We start from the raw sequence: 23,451 nt of genomic DNA on the forward strand, positions 1-23,451 counted from the left end.
TTTAATTGTCGGCCTTTTTTTGTTTATAGCGCAAAATGCTCAAATTACCACCACCACCAACTACCACCCTCAAATATGGATTTCTTCAGAATAACAAAAGACATCTCCTGATTTGGTGATTCTGCTACATTTTCTGACGTAAAATGATACTGGGAGATCGGTTTGGATATCCTGATCTGGAGGATTGACTGGATGAGCCATTAAGGGATACCACGCTAGGCTATCTGTGAATCTGCGGGAGGATCTAAACCCCGGTTATCTATCTATGCCATTTACCCCTCTAGGGGTAATAGGAGCTGGTGAGTGGGGACCCTTAAGAGGGAGCACAAGAGTCACCTGATCTTCTGAGCACTGTGGTCACTTTGGAGTCCTTGGCAACTTGTACAGCAACTTTGCACATGACTTATGCGGGACTATTATTATGGCTATTTTTTTTCTGCTGGTTTTTATACACACACACACACACACACACACACACACACACATATAATATTTTTGGTTGACATTTTGGTTTACATTGTTATCTTCTGAGTTTATGGTGTTTTTCGCAGATGGGATTTTATTATCCCTTGGACATTAATGCCGCGTCGGAATGAACTGATGGTTTTTTCGACGGAGTTCCTCTGAAACGGACTTGCCTACACATGATCACACCAAAGTCCGATCGTTTAGAACGCGATGACGTACGACGGGACTAGAAAAAGGAAGTTCAATAGCCAGTAGCCAATAGCTGCCCTTGCGTCGTTTTTGGTCCCTCGGAATAGCATACAGACGAACGGTTTTCCCAATAGGGATTGATTCCGTCGGAAAGATTTAAAACGTGTTCTATTTCTAGGTCCGTCAGAATTTTCGAAAGAGAAAGTCCGATGAAGCCCACACACGATCGGAATGTCCGATGGGCCCACACACGATCGGAATGTCCGATGGAGTGATTCCGTCGGACCTTTTCTACCGGAAAGTCCGGTCGTGTGTACGCGGCATCAGGGTTAATCATATAACCGTTGTTTTTTTTTTGGTGTGGGCACTATTGCACTTTACATGCTATATTATCATATGTGATTCTAACTACAATTAATATCACTTGTAGAGCACATTAGTTTTTGGGTGGTACACCACTGTTGAATATATAGAAAGTGGTTAAATTATTATCCCTCTCTAATCTAGGGTAGCGCCACTCACCCCGTTTCTTTTTATTACTTTTTAGGTTTGCCGTTGTGTCTTTCCATTTTCGGATGATGGATTGAACAGTGCTCTGTGAGATGTTCAAAGCTCGGATTTTTTTTTTTAACCTAACCCTGCTTTAAACTTCTTCACAAATTTATCCCTGATCTGTCTGGTGTGTTCATTGGCCTTCATGATACGGTCTGTTCACTATGTTTTTCTAACAAACCATTGAGGGCTTCACAAGACTAATTAGGTGACTTCTGAAGGCAATTGGTTCCACTAGATTTTAGTTAGGGGTATCTGAGTAAAGGGGGCTGAATACAAATGCACGCCACACTTTTCACATATTTATTTGTAAAACATTTTGAAAAACTTTTATCGTTTTTCTTCCACTTCGCAATTATGTGCCACTTTGTGTTGGTCTATCACATAAAATCCCAATTAAATACATTTATGTTTTTTGATTGCAACATGACAAAATGTGGAAAATTTCAAGGGGTGTGAATACTTTTTCAAGGCACTGTAGTTCCTGAAGTTTAGTCAAATCTCATGGGATACATAGTTGCCAACAGTCCCGATTTTCCGGGACAATCCCGATTTTGGGACCCTCGTCCCGATTGGAGAGTGTCCCGAATCGGGATTTTCCATAAGGAAAATCGGGAATGTTGTTTTTTTTTTGTTTTTTTGGAGCAGCGGGCTCCAGCAAAATGGCGGCCGGCGCCGCCGCTCTATCTGCCTCTAGTGTTGAGTGGAGAGGGGAAGGGGGCTCGATCCGTGCAGCCAATGAAGCGGCTTCTTTGGCTGCACGGCCCCTCCCCTCTCCACTGAAGCGAGCAGAAGACACGGCGCCGGCGCCGTGTCTTCCTGAAAGTTCCCCAGCCCCGTACTGCGCAAGTGCTGCGCCTGCGCAGTACAGGGGGTCCGCCATTGCCGAGGGGAACTTTCTCGGCAGAACAACGGCCGCTCCTCCACTGAGCGGGGGCCGGGCTGCATTGAGGGGGGGAGGCTGCACTAACTGAGGGGGAGCTGCACTGAGGGGGGCTGCAATAACTGAGGGGGGGCTGCACTGAGGGGGGCTGCACTAACTGAGGGGGGCTGCACTGAGGGGGGGCTGCACTAACTGAGGGGGGGCTGCACTGAGGGGGAGGCTGCACTAACTGAGGGGAGGCTGCACTGAGGGGGGCTGCACTAACTGAGGGGGGGCTGCACTGAGGGGGGGAGGCTGCACTAACTGAGGGGGGCTGCACTGAGGGGGGCTGCACTAACTGAAGGGGGGCTGCACTGAGGGGGGCTGCATTAACTGAGGGGGGGCTGCATTAACTGAGGGGGGCTGCACTGAGGGGGGCTGCACTAACTGAGGGGGGCTGCACTAACTGAGGGGGGGCTGCACTAACTGAGGGGGGGCTGCACTGAGGGGGTGGAGGCTGCACTAACTGAGGGGGGGCTGCACTGGCGGGGGCACCTGATGCAAGGACAGACTCTGGCGGGGGCACCTGATGCAAGGACAGACTCTGGCGGGGGCACCTGATGCAAGGACAGACTCTGGCGGGGGCACCTGATGCAAGGACAGACTCTGGCGGGGGCACCTGATGCAAGGACAGACTCTGCTGGGGGCACCTGATGCAAGGACAGACTCTGCTGGTGGCAGGCGACGTGGCTAGTGACACACTCATGGATCCCACTGATTCGGCATTATGGTGAGTTGAATGATTTAATTTTATATTACAATGTAATAATAGAAATAATGCGCTTCAATCATCCTGACACCATAACAACCATGGTGCCAGGATGATTGAAGCGTTAACACCAGGTGTTTGGAGTATCTTTATCTGCTGATTGTTAAACTTTCTAGAATACACATATTTCTATTGTTGTGTAGGATCTGGGGCTGCTGTCCCGTCATTCCTCTCTCCCCCTCTCCCTCTCCCCCTTTCCCTCTCCCTCTCCATCCCTCATTCATCTCAGACTCTAACCACACCCTCTTGAGCCACGCCAATTTAAGCCACGTCCACTTTCATGCAAGCCACACCCACTTTTCGTGCAAGCCACGCCCACTTTTCATGCAAGCCACTCCCACTTTCCACGTAAGCCACGCCCATTTTTCGCCGCGGCGCGCTTCACGTGCCGCAACTATTATTTTTTACTAGACCACACCTACAAACGAATGCCCCGCCTCCTAATTATTGATCGGCTCCGCCTACAGCCAAAAAAGTGTCCCACATATTTTTTTTTCAATGTTGGCAACTATGGGGATATATCCCTAAATATTTAATGGCTGCTTTTTGCCATCTTAAAGAAACATCTTTTAAAGAAGATATTGAGTTTTAATTGGTAATGAAATATTTAAAGCTTCAGATTTATCATAATTAACTTTAAAATGACTCACTGCTCCAAAACAGTTACATTCTAGAATAAGGTTTGTTATGGTCACTACTGGGTTAGTAATATACAACAGCAAGTCGTCAACGTAGATTGAAATTTTATATTCTTTTTCCTTATCCCGGATCCCTTTAATATCCATATTATTACGAACGACTGAGGTCAAATGTTCTATTACTAACACATACTGTACAACAAAGGGAATAAAGGACATCCCTGTCAGGTACCATTTCAAATCATTATAGGGTCTGAAAGAATTCAATTTTTAAGTACTCTAGCTCTCAGGTTATAGTAAAAAGCCATAATTTTCTGAAGTTGAAGGCCTATTCCCAATTGCTTCAGGGTCTCTTCAAGAAAACACCATCCCACCCTGTTAAATACCTTTTTGGCATCTATCGAAAGAAGACAGGATGGGATGGAGTGTTTCTGAGCATATTCCATTAATATCCATTCAACGTATTATCTATAGCCTCTCAACTCATTGTAAAACCTACTTGATCTAAATGAATATGGCAAAATAGGCTTAAGTCTATTTGCAATCATTTTGGATTTCTAGATATTAGGTATTTTCCAGTACTGTGCTCTCCGTCCAAAGGTTGTTAGTCACAGATGATAAAAAAAAAGAATCCCAAAAAATAAATTACTTCATTGACCTAACAGAAATTAACTATATCTGTATCAGTTGAAAGGTTACCATTCTAACAAACTTTCAAACCAGGGTTTCTAAACCAGGGTTCCTCCAGAGGTTGTTAGGGGTTCCTTGAGCAATGAGAAATTTCTGGCTCTCAGATAAGTTCCCACTGACACCATTGATCTTTTTAGCTATCTGTAAGGGGGTCATTCTTCCCAATGACCACATGCGTAAGAAACATTTTCCCACTGACCATCACACTAATGTATCATGAGTTGTAGATATTGTCATTTTTAGCAGGGGTTCCCTGAGACTTTCCTGAGTGAAGGCAAAGCATTCTTTGATTGGATGAGATGGAGGCAGTGACATCATGATCTCCACCTTGTTGATTCAGAGAACACTTTGCATTAATTGAGAAAATACAAAGTGTTCCCTGAATGGCTCCCATTGCAAGTTAGCGACCTCCTGTATTCAGTAAGCAGTAGGACAGCTGTTCGGCACTGAGCCCAGAAGCTACCGGCAATCACCGTAGGAGCAGTGCGTACTACAGTGATTTCTAGTCTCCACAAGGATCCCATAGGCAGCGTTGGGACAAGGAATGGGCAAGAGGGACAGCCCCACATCCCTGCTCCAACATGCCCACTTTCCGCCCCATCCACCCTTGGACACAAAAACACGTGGTGCTTGTGCAACTATCTTTTAGCTGGTAGAAAGCAGGCAATTGGCCACACATGTGCAGTGCAAATTCCATGCCAACCATGGACAGCTGGAGCAAGGGGGCAGAGAATAGGTGCATGGCCGTAACCCATTCTACAACATGTATTAGGAGAAGGGGAAGGGGTGCATTCTTCCCTAAACACTGGATGAACCTGTCCCGCACTGCCCACAGGTATGGTTCTTACATACTTACATTAGTCCAAGCTGGACATATGTAACAATGAAAACATTGCCATACCTAACCTTCGATTTATGTGCAAATTTGTATAAGTAGCAAATGACAGCTGGAATCTGATTGGTTCCCATGCACAATATAGACACCAGTTGGGTCCAGTGCCCATAAAATTATATAAAAATTCATTGGGTTAGTTCACCATTACAAAAAAACTTCCTATGTGGATAAGGAGTGTCTGTAGATAAAAACAAATTGTACAGCTCTGACCAAAATTGAATAATTCCCTTGCTATAGGTGTAGGCCATTTACTGTACATACCTCATGAAGCCTGACTGGAAAACTCCCTCGATGTTGCTAAAGGAGGCCTAGCTATTACTATTCACCTCCACCATCATAGGCGTGAGCTCTCAAACTCTGAGCTCAGAGCTACTACATCAGAGGAGAGGAAGTGTATGTGAAGGGGTATGAATCAGACAAAGAGCTCACGCCTCTGATGTGAAGATGAACAGTCATAGACGTGGTTTTATACGTTTGACATGTGAGCGCAACTTTTCATTTTTATTGAATCTTTACTATCTTACAATATCACACTATTTGGAGCATCTTTTCCATTTTATGTCCGGTTTTGGCTTTCGTTTGAGGACAAGCTTTACAAATATAAGGGAGCTGATCACTTGTGGATGGATTTGATACTACTGCCCGTGGTGGTGCGGTTTTGTTTACCTTTCTTGAAGGATCATTCCTGTCTTTGTGATGCCGGGTCTGCTATGTTAAAGGAAGCACTTGTAGATCACTCTTATTAGGGGGTCACATCTGTTCCGGTAAGCAGAACATGAGAGTGGATGGTGTCACCTTGGCTATCTTGAAGATTCTTACTTCCGTCACGGCTTGTGGGACTATAAATCTTTATTTTCGTCCTATATATTTGGGCTGTTTCAGTTATTTTTTGGTCACACATTTATAACCTTTTATGCAGTTTAGTATACTGATGTTTATTTTAACCACTTCATCTCCAGAAGGTTTACTCCTTCATGACCAGGCCATTTTTTGGCATACAGCACTGCATTATTTAACCGCTTCGGTCCCGGAAGATTTTACCCCCTTCCTAAACAGAGCACTTTTTGCAATTCGCACTGCGTCGCTTTAACTGACAATTGCGCGCCCTGTGCCTGGGGATTGATCGGTTTTGGATCGAATCCGATCGCCACGCGCAGTATAGCTACGATGCTTCGCGCAGCCAGTATAACTGCAGCGGTTGGTCCAGAACTGGTTAAACTGACAATTGCGCAGTTGTGCGACGTTGCTCCCAAACAAAATTGATGTCCTTTTTTTTCCACAAATAGAGCTTTCTTTTGGTGGTATTTGATCACCTCTGCGGTTTTTATTTTTTGTGCTATAAACAAAAAAAAGAGTGACAATTTTGAAAAAAAAACGCAATATTTTTTACTTTTCGCTATAATAAAATATCCCTCAAAAATGTATTTAAAAAAACTATTTTTTCCCTCAGTTTAGGCCGATATGTATTCTTCTACATATTTTTGGTTAAAAAAAAAAAAATCTTAATAAGCGTATATTGGTTTGCGCAAAAGTTATCAAGTCTACAAAATTGAGAATAGATTTATGGCATTTTTATTATTAATTTTTTTATTAATAATGCCAGCGATCTGCGATTTTTAATTGGGACTGCGACATTATGGCGGACACATCGGACACTTTTGACACTATTTTGGGACCATTGTCATTTATACAGCGATCAGTGCTATATAAGTGTACTGATTACTGTGTAAATGACACTGGCAGGGAAGGGGTTAACCACCAGGGGGCGATGAAGGGGTTAAGTGTGTCCTAGTATCCTAGGGAGTGATTCTAACTGTGGGGGGTGTGGGCTTCAACTCACATGACAGCGATCACTGCTCTCGATGACAGGGAGCAGAGATCTCTGTCATGACACAAGCCAGAACGGGGAAATGCCTTGTTTACATAGGCACTTTCCCTTTCTGCAGCTCTGTGACACAATCGCCGGGAGACCGGCGGACATCGCACCAAGGAGAGCCCAGGCCCACACCAACAACAAGCTTATTATTACCTCATTCAAGGTAATCGCCTTCTGGCATCCATACAAACGTGTATTGAGGGGATACCAGTGGTATATCAGAGTGACTTGACGTTGTTCCTCTGGCCCCCCTCCCCTATTTTCATTTTATTATAGGCCTGATATTCTGCCTTTTGGTGTTGTTGGAGTCTCTTATTGAAGCTAGTGGTTTGTTACCACTATTAGGCACTTTCCATGTCCTTGAACTTCATGAGATTAGTTGGGTAGGGATATTTTCCGATTTCTACTCATATAAAGATATAGCCTATTTTTGGGGGGCTGACCCCTACAGATTTGGTTCCTATACTAGATCAAGTGTGTTTTTTTTTTTCCTTTTCTCTACAGCGATATCAATCGCTCTGGGATATACGTGGGGACGTTTGAGGGGCCGTTTTGGGGCGCCCTTTGTGAGTGACATCCTGTTGGGTTTTTGATGTGCTTCACGTGCAGTCTTCTCTCCCTGGACCGAAAAGCTGGAGCAACCTCCCCCATTCTCCGTAAAAATGCCTACCTACAAGCAGCTTCCTAGGTAAATTCCTTTGGGAGGCTGTTTGTGTTTCCATCAGGCAAGTTCGGAGGATGAACCTACAACAAAACCTTGTCATCTTGGAGAGTAAATGTCATCCAGAAAACCTACAGTGCGGTCAGGTACACACCGCTCCTAAAGTGCTACAAAGATGCTGCTTGCAGGACTTTTTTTGCCGTCCTGCCAGCGCAGCGCTCCAGTGTGAAAGCACTCGGGCTTTCACCCTGGGACCGCAGATGAGACATTTTTCAGGCGCTTTACAGGTGCTATTTTTAGCGCTAAAGCGACTGAAAAACGTCTCCAGTGTGAAAGGGGTCTTATTGAAAATTAGATTACAGGGCCATTAAGTGGTGGATGCATGGATTATTGTTCAAGAATGAGAAGGTTGTTTAGTGCCACTTTTAGAATCATGCTTGTGCAGTATTTGCAAATAAACCAAATATAAATTGTGCCAGCTCAGGGTACAGTCATGTGGATTTTAAACCACACTGATTTCCTCTTGAGCTGTCAATGAGGAAGTCAACAGATTTAGGCTCGGTTCACACCTATGCGTTTTTAATGCTTTTTTACAGAAACACACTGCAGTTCATTTAACATGCTTTCCTATGGGACACGTTCACATCTAAACAGTGATTTTTTTTGCTTTTTTGGTTCAATACATGTCAGTGGACAACCTGCAGAAAAGCATGTAGTGTGTCTTTGCCACGATTTAAGTTTAGTTTCACATCTATGCGGCTGTGATTGATGCTTTTTTTCCAGCACGTTTTTTGGTGCCTTTTTAAACATGGCATTTGTTTTTGCATGCAGTTTTCATGCATTTTGTGTTTTGCTGTTTTGTTTTTTTCTCTTTAACACACTGTGTATAGCTGGTTGCTAAGGAGCAGGCCGGGAATCTGGCCGTTGCATCGTTAACAACCGATGAGTCATCAGCTGTCAGCGGGAGTGAATGTAAAAAATATTGGGAAAAAAAATGGCATGGGGTCCCTCCAAAATCCATACCAGACTCTTATCCAAGCATGCAGCCTGGCAGGTCAGGAAAGGGAGGGGATGAGTGAGTCACACCAGGCCCATACCCTCAACATGGGGCAGGTGCTTTGGGGCAGGGAGGGCCCCAAAGCACCTTGTCCCCATGTTGATGGGGACAAGGGCCTCTTCCCCACAACCCTGGGCTGTAATTGTGGGGCTCTACAGGCGGGTGCTTATCAGAATCCGGAAGCCCCCTTTAACAAGGAGGCCCCCAGATCCCAGCCCCCCCTATGTAAATGAGTATGGGGTACGTAGTACCCCTACCCATTCACCAAAAAAGTGTAAAAGAAAATAAAGACAGTACAGGAGTTTTTGACAAGCCCTTATTTAAAAAAAAAAAAACTATGTCCCCCGATGTAGATCCATCATCAATGACGACATACGCCACCACTGCCAGTGTTCCTTCAGATATGGCGACCCGTCAGAATGTGTAACAGAAGTGACATTCTTTTATAATTCAACATGTAAACAGTCCGATGGATTTCCAAATACTGTATTTTACCATATATGCTCCATTTCCTTTTAAAAATAACTGAAATGCTAAACTCCGGTGGGTGTAACAAAATGTCCGCTTGCCCCCTTCTCGTTGTATCGTTACTGTGGAGGAGTGCGGGGTGTAGCAAGATGGCGGCGATGGAACATCACTTCCGTTGCCAATTCAGATAGTCCTACCCCATTTGATTGAGCTTATCCTGCACTTACCATCGGCCTTCAGACGGCTCCCCTATTGGGTGGAGGTTCCATGTTTTCTGGAGAGCTATGCGAATCCCGGAACTTCAGCTCGATTCCTACTGCTGAGGAATGGAGCTACCCCGTTTGGAGTGACCATCTTCCTGCCAACCCTTAATCCTGAGGCGTTCAGCCTATACAAGCCTGACTGACCCACTACCGCTGGTAAGTGGGTCCACCCTATTCGGTAAGAGTACCCATCTACATTCTTTTGACAGAAGATTTCCCTATTTCAACAGCCTCACAGCCAGATTTTTTGTTCGTATCATCACCAAATTTTATTGAGGACTCACAAGTCACGTATTAGATGGACACACTTCCTTAGGAGTTTTATGTTTATCTGAATTTCACATTCACCGATTCATCCTGCTCACACATGTGAACATTGGACTTACATTCTGCATGGTTATAATACATGTTTATATGTTTTCACATATTTATTGTTTCAGTTTATTGCTGTCATATTGTTAGACTTAGCGCTACACTTTGGTTTTTTCACAATTCTGATGAGTCGCCTAATCTGACAGAAAACACTGGACCTGCCACCGCCGGAAATCACGGAGCTGGTTATAATAACTTCCAGGACTCTCCTTGCATGCTTAAGCCTGTTCTGACATTTGTTGCTTACAAGTTAAAATCCGTATTTTTTGCTAGAAAATTACTTAGAACCCCCCAAACTATATATTATATACATATTTTTAGAAGAGACCCTAGAGAATAAAATGGTGATTGTTGCAATACTTTTATGTCACATGGTATTTGCGCAGTGGTCTTTCAAACGCACTTTTTGGGGAAAAAAAGATACTTTCATGAATAAAAAGAAAACGAAACAGTAAAGTTGGCCCAATTTTTTTGTATAATGTAAAAGATGATGTTACACTGAGTAAATAGATACCTAACATGTCATGCTTTGAGATCGTGCACGCTCGTGGAATGGTGACAAACTATGTTACCTAAATATCTCCATAGGCGACACTTTAAAAAAATGTAACAGTTACCAGGTTAAAGTTACAGAGGAGGTCTTTTGCTAGAATTATTGCTCTCACTCTAACGATCATGGCCAAACCTCACATGTGTGATTTGAACACCGTTTACATATGCAGGCGTGACTTATGTATGCGGTTTCTTTGCTGCGGGGCGCTTTAAAAAACATTTTTTTCTTTTTTTTTATATTGTCACTTTAAAAAAAAAAATTCTGATCAATTTTATTGCTATCACAAGGAATGTAAACATAGCAAGACAGCATGGATCTCTCCGTATACAGCACAATTCATGAGTCTCTCTGTATACAGCACAATTAATTAATCTCCCTGTATACAGTACATGGATCTCTTTACAACACAGTACAGTGCAGTCATCTATCTATATACAATGCATGACTCTCTATATACACCCTCTATAGCTGGTGGTATTCTGCATTGTTACTGTATTGCTGGGATTTATAGTCCTCTTTAAAGTTTCTATTTCCACCTCTCGTTAAATGCACACATTTTCTGCTAAATCTCAGCATATAAACAAGTAAAAATAAAACCTTCCAAATTGTGCTTTCCCCCAATGGGATATTAGGGTTAGTCACTCCTTGATTTCTACCTCCCTGAACTGCATAGCAGAGCTCACCACTCATCTCTCTGCACACCACCCAAAGAGATTCTATGGCTGCCCCACACAGCAGGGAGCTATGATGGAAATTCAGTCACAGTGACCCCTGTGGTGGGATGACTATTGCACAACACAGTTGAACCAGAACTTGCAGCAGACTTGCAGAATGTTTGCAAAGAAAGTTGATCTGGAGTCATGCAATGCAGACTTGCTGAAATTGTGCAACAAACTTGTGAAGCCTGGCAAGTCTAGCAAGAGCTTAGCAAGTCGTTATCAAACTTTGCAGCTCAATTACTTGCTATCTGGGAGGTGGTGACAGGTACTCTTTATGGAGGGATCGGGGGTCTAAAAGACCCCAAATCCCTCCTTTGCAATTCAAAGTATTCAGATCAGATTCTGAATACTGTATTTTTTTTTTTCAATCGGCACCAATGGCAAACCGGAAGTGACATTGTGACGTAGGAGATTAGAACAAAGCCATTTCCAGCTTCGTTCCAGTCTTAGCCTAGCTGGGGGAAGTGCCGGAGCATGGATCAGGTCTCCCGGTGGGACGGGCAGGTGGGATGGGAAGGTGGCAAGAGAGGGGGTTCCCTTCCCGCTCCTTTAGAAAACCAGCTGAGCAGCTTTTAGCCACATCGGTTGTTATCCCTAAAGAGCCGACCGCCCACTCTGAAAAATGGTACTGGGTGATGCCAGCAGCTACAGGCATTGCCCTGTTTTAACCCCTTCAAGCCGAGGCTGCATATATGCATACGGTCGGCGCTAAGGGGTTAAGATGGCCACTGCACTACATCCGGCAGCAGCATTGATTGGCTGAGTGCACATGGCTGTTAAAGAGATATATATTGGCATGCACGCCAGTACCACATGACCCATTGATAACGTCCCATTGGACGAAACACATCGCGGTGAAGATTTTGGTGCTGACGTCATGCCGCTGCACAATTCCGGGTTGGCAGTGACTTTTTATGTGATTTTATTGATTCACTTACTTATATTTGTTACATGTTCCTTTTAACATTAAATACTTCACCATTGGAATATTTCTCCGGCTCGCGGTGAGCTTTATTCATTCATAGTTGGAGGCTTTCTAAAGGAGAAGTCTTTGGAGTCCAGATGTTGCAATGTTCCTTTTTTGATCATCATGTTTTGGGTGTTTATGCTGCTGTGATGGCAGCTACTTGCTTTGGAGAGTTTGCAATTCACTTCTCTCATCGGTGGTGGGAGATAACTGAAGCACTCCTAAGAAGAACTGCCTCATGAGCACTGGTGCTATTGTTTTACATTTGTCACATTATTGGACACTATAATGGGATTTCACCCTTATATTTTGGACTTTAATTGTCATTCATTATATGTTTCTGATTTACATGATGTATATGTAACTTTTGAGGCCCTGCACTTTTATTTTAGACATTTCCACAAAGGCACAGATATACTGCTTTTTTTGTGTAAGCAACCTTACCAGGTTTATTTTTTCACAGCTCAGATATCACTTTGTACATTCATTTCAATGGAATGCCCTGCCTGTCTTTTCCAAAAAAAAAAAAAAAAAAGGTGCATGCACCTTTTCAAGAATGTGACCGCAGGGAAATCACATGGTCTTTTTCACCATGCAATTTCTCTGCTGTTCCTGCACCTGCTCTGCAATTTTATATGCGTAGGGGGTGCCATTCTGAATGAATGGCAACCCACCCCTGTGCGTTTCCGCAGAGCAATGGGTTTTCGGGTGTCGGGGAATCCCTGCACACAGAAGTGTGAACCTAGGGTATACCGTATTTATCGGCGTATAACACACACTTTTTTCCCCTTAAAATCAGGGGAAAGTCGCAGGTGCGTGTTATACGCCGATCCCCTGCGATCCCGAACCTACTCGGCTAGGTTCGGATAGCTCCGCTCGGGACTACGAGTGGAGCCGAAAGTGAACGAGAGCCGCCTGAAAGAGCCGAGGACCGGCTCGGTGTATTTCGGCGCCGGCGGCGCCATTTTCAAATCGCGGTCGGCGATTTTAAAGCTCAGGACAGGGGATCGAAGGCTGCACTGGGAAAGGCTGCACTGGGGAAGGCTGCACTGGGGAAGGCTGCACTGACATGGCTGCACTGACATGGCTGTACTGACAAGGCTGCACTAACAAGGCTGCACTGAGAAGGCTGCACTGACATGGCTGCACTAACAAGGCTGCACTGGGGAAGGCTGCACTGACATGGCTGCACTGAGAAGGCTGCAATGATGGGCATTTAAATGTAAGTTTTTTTTCCTTCAACTTCCCTCCTAAAATTTTTTTTTTCCTTAAAATTCCCTCCTAAATTGGGGTGCGTGTTATACGCCGGTGCGTGTTATACGCCGATAAATACGGTATTTACAGGAACCTACAGTAGTCTGCTAGCCTAGTATACTCCAAATTGCTCTTTTCATTTGAAGGGAATAGAACTCTTTGGCATGTATTTCCCTATGGTGGGAGGATTCTTGAAAACAAGATCCCGCACATGAGGGAATGGAGCTATCTATTTAAAAGGGGAATACCAGATGCAGAACAATCTTTGATAGCGAATGGGCAAAGCTGATAGTTTCTGACGCCCACAAAGAAATAAAACCTTTCATCAATGTTCATGATTTTTTGTGCAACTGTCACAAAGCAGCCCTTATACAGTAGTACCGATGGAACTGTTGGCCCTACCTGTGCTACAAATACTGTAGCTGCTGACTTCAAATAAAAGGGCACTTACCTGCCCAGGGATCCAGTGCTGTCCTCACCCGTGTTGGTTCTTCGCCAGTCTTAGGGTCCCCGGCATTGCTATATGCAGTGGGAAGCCGACTGTAAAGCCAGAAAGAGTCACAATCGGCTTCCCACTGCGCATGCGTGAGTCACGCTGCATTGTGTGAATGGCCCCACAGTCTTCTGGGACCTGTGACATGTCCCAAAACACCCATGGGGCAGGGAGGAGGGAGCTGAACTTCTGCTTGGATCGCCTAGGCAGGTACCTGCTCCCAAAAAAAAAAAATATCCAAAAGTTGAAAAGGAGGGCAGGAGGAAGTACAAAAGTGGAGCTTCCCCTTTTGGGTGAAAATCCACTTTAACCTGAAGAATCGCACCTCAAAGTTTATGATACACCGATGGAAATTCAGCCAGTCCCACTTCCGGCAGCCTGTCACAATCTATGAGAGGCTGACAGCTGCTGTGTCTGGATGGAGCTGGACGGTGCACCCAGCAGTATTTACACTAAGAGCCGTTTCCCACTGCTAGCACTCGGGCATCGGCCGCAAAGCGCCGCTATTTTTAGCGTAGTTTTTGCAGCGCTTTTCGGATGCTAGCGGGGTGATTTTAACCCCCGCTAGTGGCCGAATAAAGGGTTAAAAGGTTCGGCGGCACTGCCTATTGATTTCAATGGGCAGGGGCGCTTAGTAGCGGTGTATACACCGCTCCTAAAGCACCTCAAAGAAGCTGCTTGCAGGACTTTTTTTGACATCCTGCCAGCGCAGTGCCCCAGCGTGGAAGCACTCGGGCTTTCATACTGGAATTGCAGATGAGGCTTTTTTCAGGCGCTATTTTTAGCGCTAAAGCGACAGTGTGAAAGTGCCCTAAGGGCAGCATGCGCCCAGGGATGAATGGTTAGAATGCAGACAGTTTGTATTCTGAGCATCCGTCTCTAAGTACCACTGGATGCTCCATCCAGTCCCAGCAGCTGTCAGCATCCCATAGAGTTTGATAGGCAGAGGGGCTGTGCTGCATTAACACGCGCACGTTATGTCGTATAGTAACAACTCCCTCTCTTCCATTCATTTCTATGGACTGCCAAAGCACCAAAAGAATCCAATAATCGGACATGCCCCAGTGTTTCCAGTGTAGCACACCACTACACCCAGTACTGTACATGGAAAGGTGCATTGTCCTGCCATTGAAAATGAAAGCATGTAAGTTGGTAAACACTGGTTTATACTATTTATCCCAAGATACATCACTTATACATTGCCTGTAACTTCACATATCTCCCTCTTATGCAACCCTGGTTTTTGGCACGGCTGAAATATTCAATGTTTTATTCTATAATTCAAAATAAATGAAAAAGATTTAATTAAAAAAAAAATCATTAAGGGCCACACTGATGCACTTAAAAAAGCAGTTTGTGTGTTTGCAAAATGCATATCGCATTTCTAGTGTGTTTGCAACGTGTTTTTTCATGTGTTTTCTGGATTTATGACTCCCAGCATGCACCTGAAACATGGACATGTATTTGGACAGGTGTATTTTTGGTGGGTTCCCATTGAAATACAGTGGAAGGTGCCCTATTATGGGCTTTTCAAAAGCACACCAAAGATGCTGCACACTGATGTTTAGAGTTACATGGGGTTTAAAAGGGATTACTTTCCATGCGTTTTTGTCACGCTGGAAGCCAGGGTGTGTTTAAGCCCGGAAGTGTGAAAGGACCCTAAGGGCTTGCGCCTATATCGGTAATGTGTGTTACTACATAAGCATTTAATGAGCATTAAAAATGCTCCCCCAAACGCCTTATGCACATTTACAGCGTGGTTGACAAGTGTTTTTGTCATGGTAAAACCGTACCACAAAAGCCTAAAATAGCTGGTTGTTAAGGAGCGAGCCAGAAAGCTGGCCACTGCGTCCTTAACAACCAATGAGTCTTCAGCTGTCAGCAAGGTTCCTCACTGACAGCTGAATGTCAAAAAAAAAAAATTTGCTAGCAATAAAAAAAATGGGGGGGGAATGGCGTGGGGTTCCCCCCATGCCAAATTTGTTTTTAAATGCCGTGGGGGTCCCCCCAAAATCCATACCAGACCCTTATCTGAGGGTCAGGAGAGAGAGGGAATGAGAGCGCACCCCCCCAAACCATACCAGGCCACACGCCCTCAAAATGAGGGTCCTTTGGGGCAGGGGGCCCCACCCCAAAGCACCTTGTCTCCATGTTCATAGGGACAAGGTTCTCTTCCCCACAACCCTGGCTGGTGTTTGTGGGGATCTGCAGGCTTATCGGAATCTTTAACAAGGTGATCCTGGTCCCCCACCTATATGAATGAGTACTCATTCACCAAAAGATATTCACCTTGCATGCAGCCGCTGACGTCAGAGGTGCATGTGCAGTGAAGGTCCGGCGAAGGTCTGCAGACATCTCAACTCTCCTGCGAGTTGTGGGAGTCTCCCAAATTTGGGTGCAGGAGCGCCGGGCGATCTCACGGCTGAGCCTGTCACTCAGCCACAGACAGAGCAGCCCGAGCAGCCAAATGAAGTACGGCCGCTCGGGCTGCTCTGTCTGTGGCTGAGTGACAGGAGGACAGAGCCGAGAGGAGGGGTGGGCGGGGTCTTGTCAGGAGGAGGGGGGGTGTTGGCCCCTATGCTCATTACATGCTGAAGATCTGGCTGTCACAGCGCTCCATGCCCGACACTCGACACCCGACATGGGTGGAGCTGGCAGAGAAAGTTCATCACTCTGCACACAGCAGCACCAATCACCTCCAGCCCATCAGGAACCAGAACTCTCCCCAGGCCAGCCCAAATGCTCTTAAAGGGGTTGTAAAGGTAAAAATTTTTCACCTTAATGCATTCTATGCATTAAGGTGAAAAAACTACTAACAATACCGCCGTCCCCAGCCCCCCCGTTTTACTTACCTGACCCCTCGAAATTCGGCTGCTCGTTCACGTCCTCGATTCCGCTGCTCAGCCTGGCCGCTGATTGGCTACAGTGGATGGATTTGAAGCAGCGCAGCCATTGGCTCGCGCTGCTGTCAATCACATCCAATGAAGCGGCGCGCTGGGGGGCGGGGCCGAGTGATACAGCGAGCGGCTATAGCCGCCGGCTGTATCACGGGAGCGCGCCCGCAATAACTAACCACCATGCGAGGGAGCTCGCATTAAGGTGGTTAATTATTGCGGGGAGGAGCTGAGACAGCCGCCGAGGGACCCCAGAAGAGCAGGTCCGGGGCCACTCTGTGCAGAACGAGCTGCACAGTGAAGGTAAGTATAACATGTTTTTTATTTTTAAAAAATAAAAAAAATACCTTTACAACCCCTTTAAATTAATGCCATGGCAGTTGCCATTAAGGTGCATTGCGAAAATGTATTTGTAGAACAAGCTGGATTAGTGCCAGCAATACTAGATTTGTGAAACTTCCTGTCTGTGTCAGACTGTCCAGCAACTCTGATGAGAACGCAGACCACAATGACTTCTCTGGTTTCCAGGATCATTAGAAATCTTTATTGGACATTTACTGAGGGCTAGGTGTTTGCTTGCCTGTGAGGTTAGGGTCTGCTTGAATTCATTTCAAAGCCTATGATCAGTTGCACTTTTTCTTTAATGTCAATTAGAAATGTCTAAAAATCTCTGCAGTGACTCAGTATAAACATGTTTTTTGGACATCTCTTTATAGCTGCTAATATGTTACAAGAAATCTGTATTTTAGGCTGGCTATGAAACAAACTTTAGCCCCAGAGCGACCCTCTTCCCCTCATAGTAACCATTCCTCCTTCAAAGCCCCTTATTATTTTTATTTATTACTTATATAGTGCTGTCAATTTACACAGCACTTTACATACCCTGTTTCCCCGAAAATAAGACCTAGCGTGATTGTCGTTGATGGCTGCAATATAAGCCCTACCCCCCAAATAAGCCCTAGTTAAAGTCCTTGTAGGTCTTGTTTTCAGGGTAGGGCTTATTTTCGGGGAAACAGGGTATACAGTCCCTGTCCTCAAGGAGCTTACAATCTAATGTCCCTAACTCCAATACTAGGTCCAATTTAGACAGAAGACAATTAACCTTCCAGCATGTCTTTGGATTGTGTGCGAGGAACCCAGAGTACCTGGAGGAAACCCATGCAGGTACAGGGAGAACATGCAAACTCCAAGCAGGTAGTGCCGTAGTTGGGATTGGGATGTCTGACATGCGTACAGATGTAAAACTCAGAACGCAGTCCATATTTGGGGGTTTTAGGTTTGTATGAATGTGCAGGTTTACACAGTTACCGGTGTACATCCTGCAGCTGTATGCAGCACCTGTGGCTCCCGGGTGGGGAAATACACCCAAATGTTCCATTCTATGGCCCTAGGTGGTGGGGTGCTTGAGCCCTCAGTCAACAGAAAGGCAAAACGAACAGTTAGAAAAGATCAGTTTGATGTTTGTAATGTCATCAGAGTTGTGTTATTGCTTTACAAACATTTTTTTTTTTTTTTTGTATTATTTATTTATTTTAAAGGTGGAGTTGGGCTATAAGAAGCAAAGTAGAATGATTGTGAATGGACTGTTTGCTCCCTCTAGTGGATAATCTACAAACAGCTATATTTAAAGTGGTTCTAACAGCAGGAGGTTTTTTTTATTACCACTTGCCTACAGGGCACTTTTACCCCCTTCCTGCCCAGGCCAATTTTAGCTTCCAGCGCTGTCACTCTTTGAATGACAATTGCGTGGTCATGCAACACTGTACCCAAATGAAATTTTTATCATTTTTTTTCACACAAATAGAGCTTTCTTTTGGTGATATTTAATTACTACTGGGTTTTTTATTTTTTGCTAAAAAAAGAAAACGAAAAAAGACAGAAAATTGTGAAAAAACACCATTTCATAGCTTGTTATAAAATTTTGCAAAAGGGTAATTCTCCTTCATTGATGTGCGCTGATGAGGCTGCATTGATGAGACAGCACTGATGGGCACTAATAGGTGGCACTGATGGGCACTGATGAGGCGGCACTGATGGGCACTGATGGGTGGTACTGATAGGTAGCACTCAAGGGCACTGATAGGTAGCACTGGTGGACACTGATAGACACTGGTAGGTGACACTGATAGGCAGCACTGGTAGGTGACACTGATGATGAGGCACTGATTGGCAGCGCTGGTGGGCACTGATAGGTGGCACTGGTGGGCACTGATAGGCAGCACTTATATGCACTGGTAGGTGGCACTGGTGGGCACTGGCAGGTGGCACTGGTGGGCTCTGTTTTGCAGCAGTGGATGTCCGTTTTGCGGAACTGATGTCCCTCTGACAGAAGCCGGTAATCAGATTTTCTCCATACGCTGTCAGAGTGAGGAAAAAAAAAAGCCGTTCTACGACCTTCTGTTTACATCATGTGATCAGCTGTCATTGGCTGACAGCTGATCACATGGTAAGGGGCCAGGATCAGCCCCTTACTCTGATCTGTGATCAGCTGAGTGTCATTGACTCGCTGATCACAGGGCGCGCAGGCAGCTCATGCACAGGAGGACGTACATGGACGCCCTTCCGGCAATTTAGGCCCACGTTGTAGCCGTCTTTCGGCTATAGCACGGGAAGGAAGAGGTTAAAGTGGTTGTAAAGGCTCCAGTTTTTTACCTTCATGCATTATATGCATGAAGGTAAAAAACCTTCTCTGTGCAGCAGCACCCCCCTAATACCTGAGCCCCATTGCGAATCCAGCGATGTGCACGAGAGCCTTGGCTGTCTGGGGACTCTCCCTCATTGGCTGAGACAGCAGCGGGAGCCATTGGCCAATGAGGAGAGCGAGAGGGGGTGGGGCTGTGCCTCCTTGGGTGCCTCCATTCGAAGCTGCTTGCTCAGGGGGCATTTGGCAGAAGGGAGGGGCCAGGAGTGCTGGCGGGGGACCCGAGAAGAGGAGGATCTGGGCTGCTCTATGTAAAACCATTACACAGAGCAGGTAAGTATAACATGTTTGTTAAGTTTATTTTTTTATTTTTAAAATGCCTTTAATATCACTTTAATGCATTCTCATTAAAGTAAAAAACCTTCTGTGCGTACCTCCCTGCATACCTACCTGAGCCCGATTATGCATGTCCCGTTTAGGACAGCCTATTCATTTCAACGGGCTGCCCTATGCGCAAAAAGCATGCGCATGACCTTATTTTTGGTTGTAATGACTGAAGGTTTTTTACCTTCATGCATTCTATGCATGAAGGTAAAAAAAAACTTAAGTGTGCAGCGCCGCCCCCCCCCCCCCCAATACTTACCTAACCCCAATCTCGATCCAGTGATATGCACGAGACCCGAGGCTCTGCCGGGTCTCGCCTGCCTGATTGGCTGAGATGCAGCAGCAAGAGCCAATGCTCCCACTGCTGAGTCGTGCTCTCTGTGTCTTATGGACTCAGAGAGCTGGCTTGGGAGCAAGCACGCAGAGTTCCCCCACAACAAGCACTTTGCTATAGGGGCACTCAGCAAGGGGGAAGGGCCCAGAGCGCCGGCGGGGGGGCCCGGAGAAGAGAAGGATCGGGGCTACTCTGTGCAAAAGTATAACATGTTTGTTATTTTTTTAACCTTTTCTATACAGGGCACTTATACCCCCTTTCTGCCCAGACCAATTTTCTGCTTTCAGTGCTCTCACACTTTGAATGCCAGCACCGTACCCAAACAAAATTTTTAATTTTTTTTCACACTAATAGAGCTGGGTTTTTTATTTGTTGCGATATAAGTGAAAAAAGAGCAAACATTTAAAAAAACACACTTTTTTTTTAGTTTCTATTATAAAACTTTGCAAATAAGTAATTTTTATTCATAAATTTGGGCCAAAATTTATACTGCTACATATCTTTGGTAAAAATAACCCAAATTAGTGGATATTATTTAGTCTGTGTGAAAGTTATAAAGTCTACAAGCTATGGTGCCAGTCATTGAAAATTGATCACACCTGATGCACTGATGGCCTATCTCATTTCTCGAGGCCCTGAAATGTCAGGAAAGTACAAATCACCCCTTTTTGGAAAGTAGACATTGGGAAGAATAGGAAAATTAATTGTATTTATTTTTTTACACAAAATTGCCATAATAACAAGTTGTTTCTCACACACAGCATATGCATACTTCAAATTACACCCCAAAATACATTTTGATACTCCTACCGAGTATGGGGATACCACATGTGGGAGACTTTTTAACAGCCTGGCCACATATAGAGGCCCAACATGCAGGGAGCACTGTCAGGCGTTTTGGGAGCATAAATACACATATAATTTCCTAACGACCTATCACAGTTTTGAAGGCCCTGAAGCACCAGGACTAGGGATGAGCTTCGTGTTCGAGTCGAACCCATGTTCGACTCGAACATCGTCTGTTCGCCCGTTCGCCGAATTGCGAACGATATGGGCCGTTCGCGCCAAATTGATGATTGGCCAAGTATGCACTATGACCCGCATGCTTGGCCAATCACAGCGCCGCCTGAACAGAGAGCCGTAATTGGCCAAAGCCAAGGAGGCTTTGGCCAATTATGGCTCAGGGGATTTAGTACACGCCCCACACTATATAAGGCCGCCTGCACGGCGGCCCTGTGTAGTGTGTGTTCCGGCGTTCACTGAGAGAGAGAGAGAGACAGACAGTGACATTTGATTTGAGTTAGATAGAATAGGCAGAACAGTCAGTCAGTTAGCTGCACTTACAGTGTATTGTGTATTTATATGCATCCCAGGTGTTGCATATATATATATATATACACTGTATTCAGTTTAGCTAGATACGTTCCTGTTATCTTCCTACTGACAGGCAGGCTTGTCTTGTTACAGTATTTACAGCTACCTGAAGAAAATTACTGGTGTTCTTTTGATCCTATTAGTACCACAGTCAGGCAGCTAGACTATTTACAGTTAGTGCAGTGCGTCCTGCTCACAGTGTTCAGCTAGATCCATTCCTGTTATCTTCTTACTGACAGGCAGGCTTGTCTTGTTACAGTATATACAGCTACCTGAAGAAAATTGCTGGTGTTCTTTTGATCCTATTAGTACCACAGTCAGGCAGCTAGACTATTTACAGTTAGTGCAGTGCGTCCTGCTCACAGTGTTCAGCTAGATCCGTTCCTGTTATCTTCTTACTGACAGGCAGGCTTGTCTTGTTACAGTATATACAGCAACCTGAAGAAAATTGCTGATGTTCTTTTGATCCTATTAGTACCACAGTCAGGCAGCTAGACTATTTACAGTTAGTGCAGTGCGTCCTGCTCACAGTGTTCAGCTAAACCTACAAGTTAGTGGGGTGCGTCCTGCTCACAGTGTTCAGCTAAACCTACAAGTTAGTGCAGTGCATCCTGCTCACAGTGTTCAGCTAGATCCGTTCCTGTTATCTTCTTACTGACAGGCAGGCTTGTCTTGTTACAGTATATACAGCAACCTGAAGAAAATTGCTGGTGTTCTTTTGATCCTATTAGTACCACAGTCAGGCAGCTAGACTATTTACAGTTAGTGCAGTGCGTCCTGCTCACAGTGTTCAGCTAAACCTACAAGTTAGTGGGGTGCGTCCTACTCACAGTGTTCAGCTAAACCTACAAGTTAGTGCAGTGCATCCTGCTCACAGTGTTCAGCTAGATCCGTTCCTGTTATCTTCTTACTGACAGGCAGGCTTGTCTTGTTACAGTATATACAGCAACCTGAAGAAAATTGCTGGTGTTCTTTTGATCCTATTAGTACCACAGTCAGGCAGCTAGACTATTTACAGTTAGTGCAGTGCGTCCTGCTCACAGTGTTCAGCTAAACCTACAAGTTAGTGCAGTGCGTCCTGCTCACAGTGTTCAGCTAAACCTACAAGTTAGTGCAGTGCGTCCTGCTCACAGTGTTCAGCTAGATCCGTTCCTGTTATCTTCTTACTGACAGGCAGGCTTGTCTTGTTACAGTATATACAGCTACCTGAAGAAAATTACTGGTGTTTTTTTGATCCTATTAGTACCACAGTCAGGCAGCTAGACTATTTACAGTTAGTGCAGTGCGTCCTGCTCACAGTGTTCAGCTAAACCTACAAGTTAGTGGGGTGCGTCCACCTCACAGTGTTCAGCTAAACCTACAAGTTAGTGCAGTGCGTCCTGCTCACAGTGTTCAGCTAGATACGTTCCTGTTATCTTCTTACTGACAGGCAGGCTTGTCTTGTTACAGTATATACAGCTACCTGAAGAAAATTACTGGTGTTTTTTTGATCCTATTAGTGCCACAGTCAGGCAGCTAGACTATTTACAGTTAGTGCAGTGCGTCCTGTTCACAGTGTTCAGCTAAACCTGCAAGTTAGTGGGGTGCGTCCTGTTCACAGTGTTCAGCTAAACCTACAAGTTAGTGGGGTGCGTCCACCTCACAGTGTTCAGCTAAAGCTACCTGTAGAAGGTTGGTGGTGTTCTCATACTACAGGCAGGCAGTTGATTTTGCTAGCTACAGTATCAGTACATATATATATATATATATATATATATATCCCAGCTTAGTGCAGCTACAGGCCATTAGTATGTCTGGAAGGCCAAGAAGGAGAGGTAGACAGTCACAAGCCAATAAGAGAGGGCAAGCAGGCTCTGTGTCTAGTGCTGGTTAGGGATGAGCCGAACACCCCCCGGTTCGGTTCGCACCAGAACCCGCGAACGGACCGAAAGTTCGCACGAACGTTAGAACCCCATTGACGTCTATGGGACTCGAACGTTCGAAATCAAAAGTGCTCATTTTAAAGGGCTAATTTGCAT

This window comes from Aquarana catesbeiana, linkage group LG05 (assembly GCF_042186555.1).
Source record: "Aquarana catesbeiana isolate 2022-GZ linkage group LG05, ASM4218655v1, whole genome shotgun sequence".
Taxonomy (NCBI): Eukaryota; Metazoa; Chordata; class Amphibia; order Anura; family Ranidae; genus Aquarana; species Aquarana catesbeiana.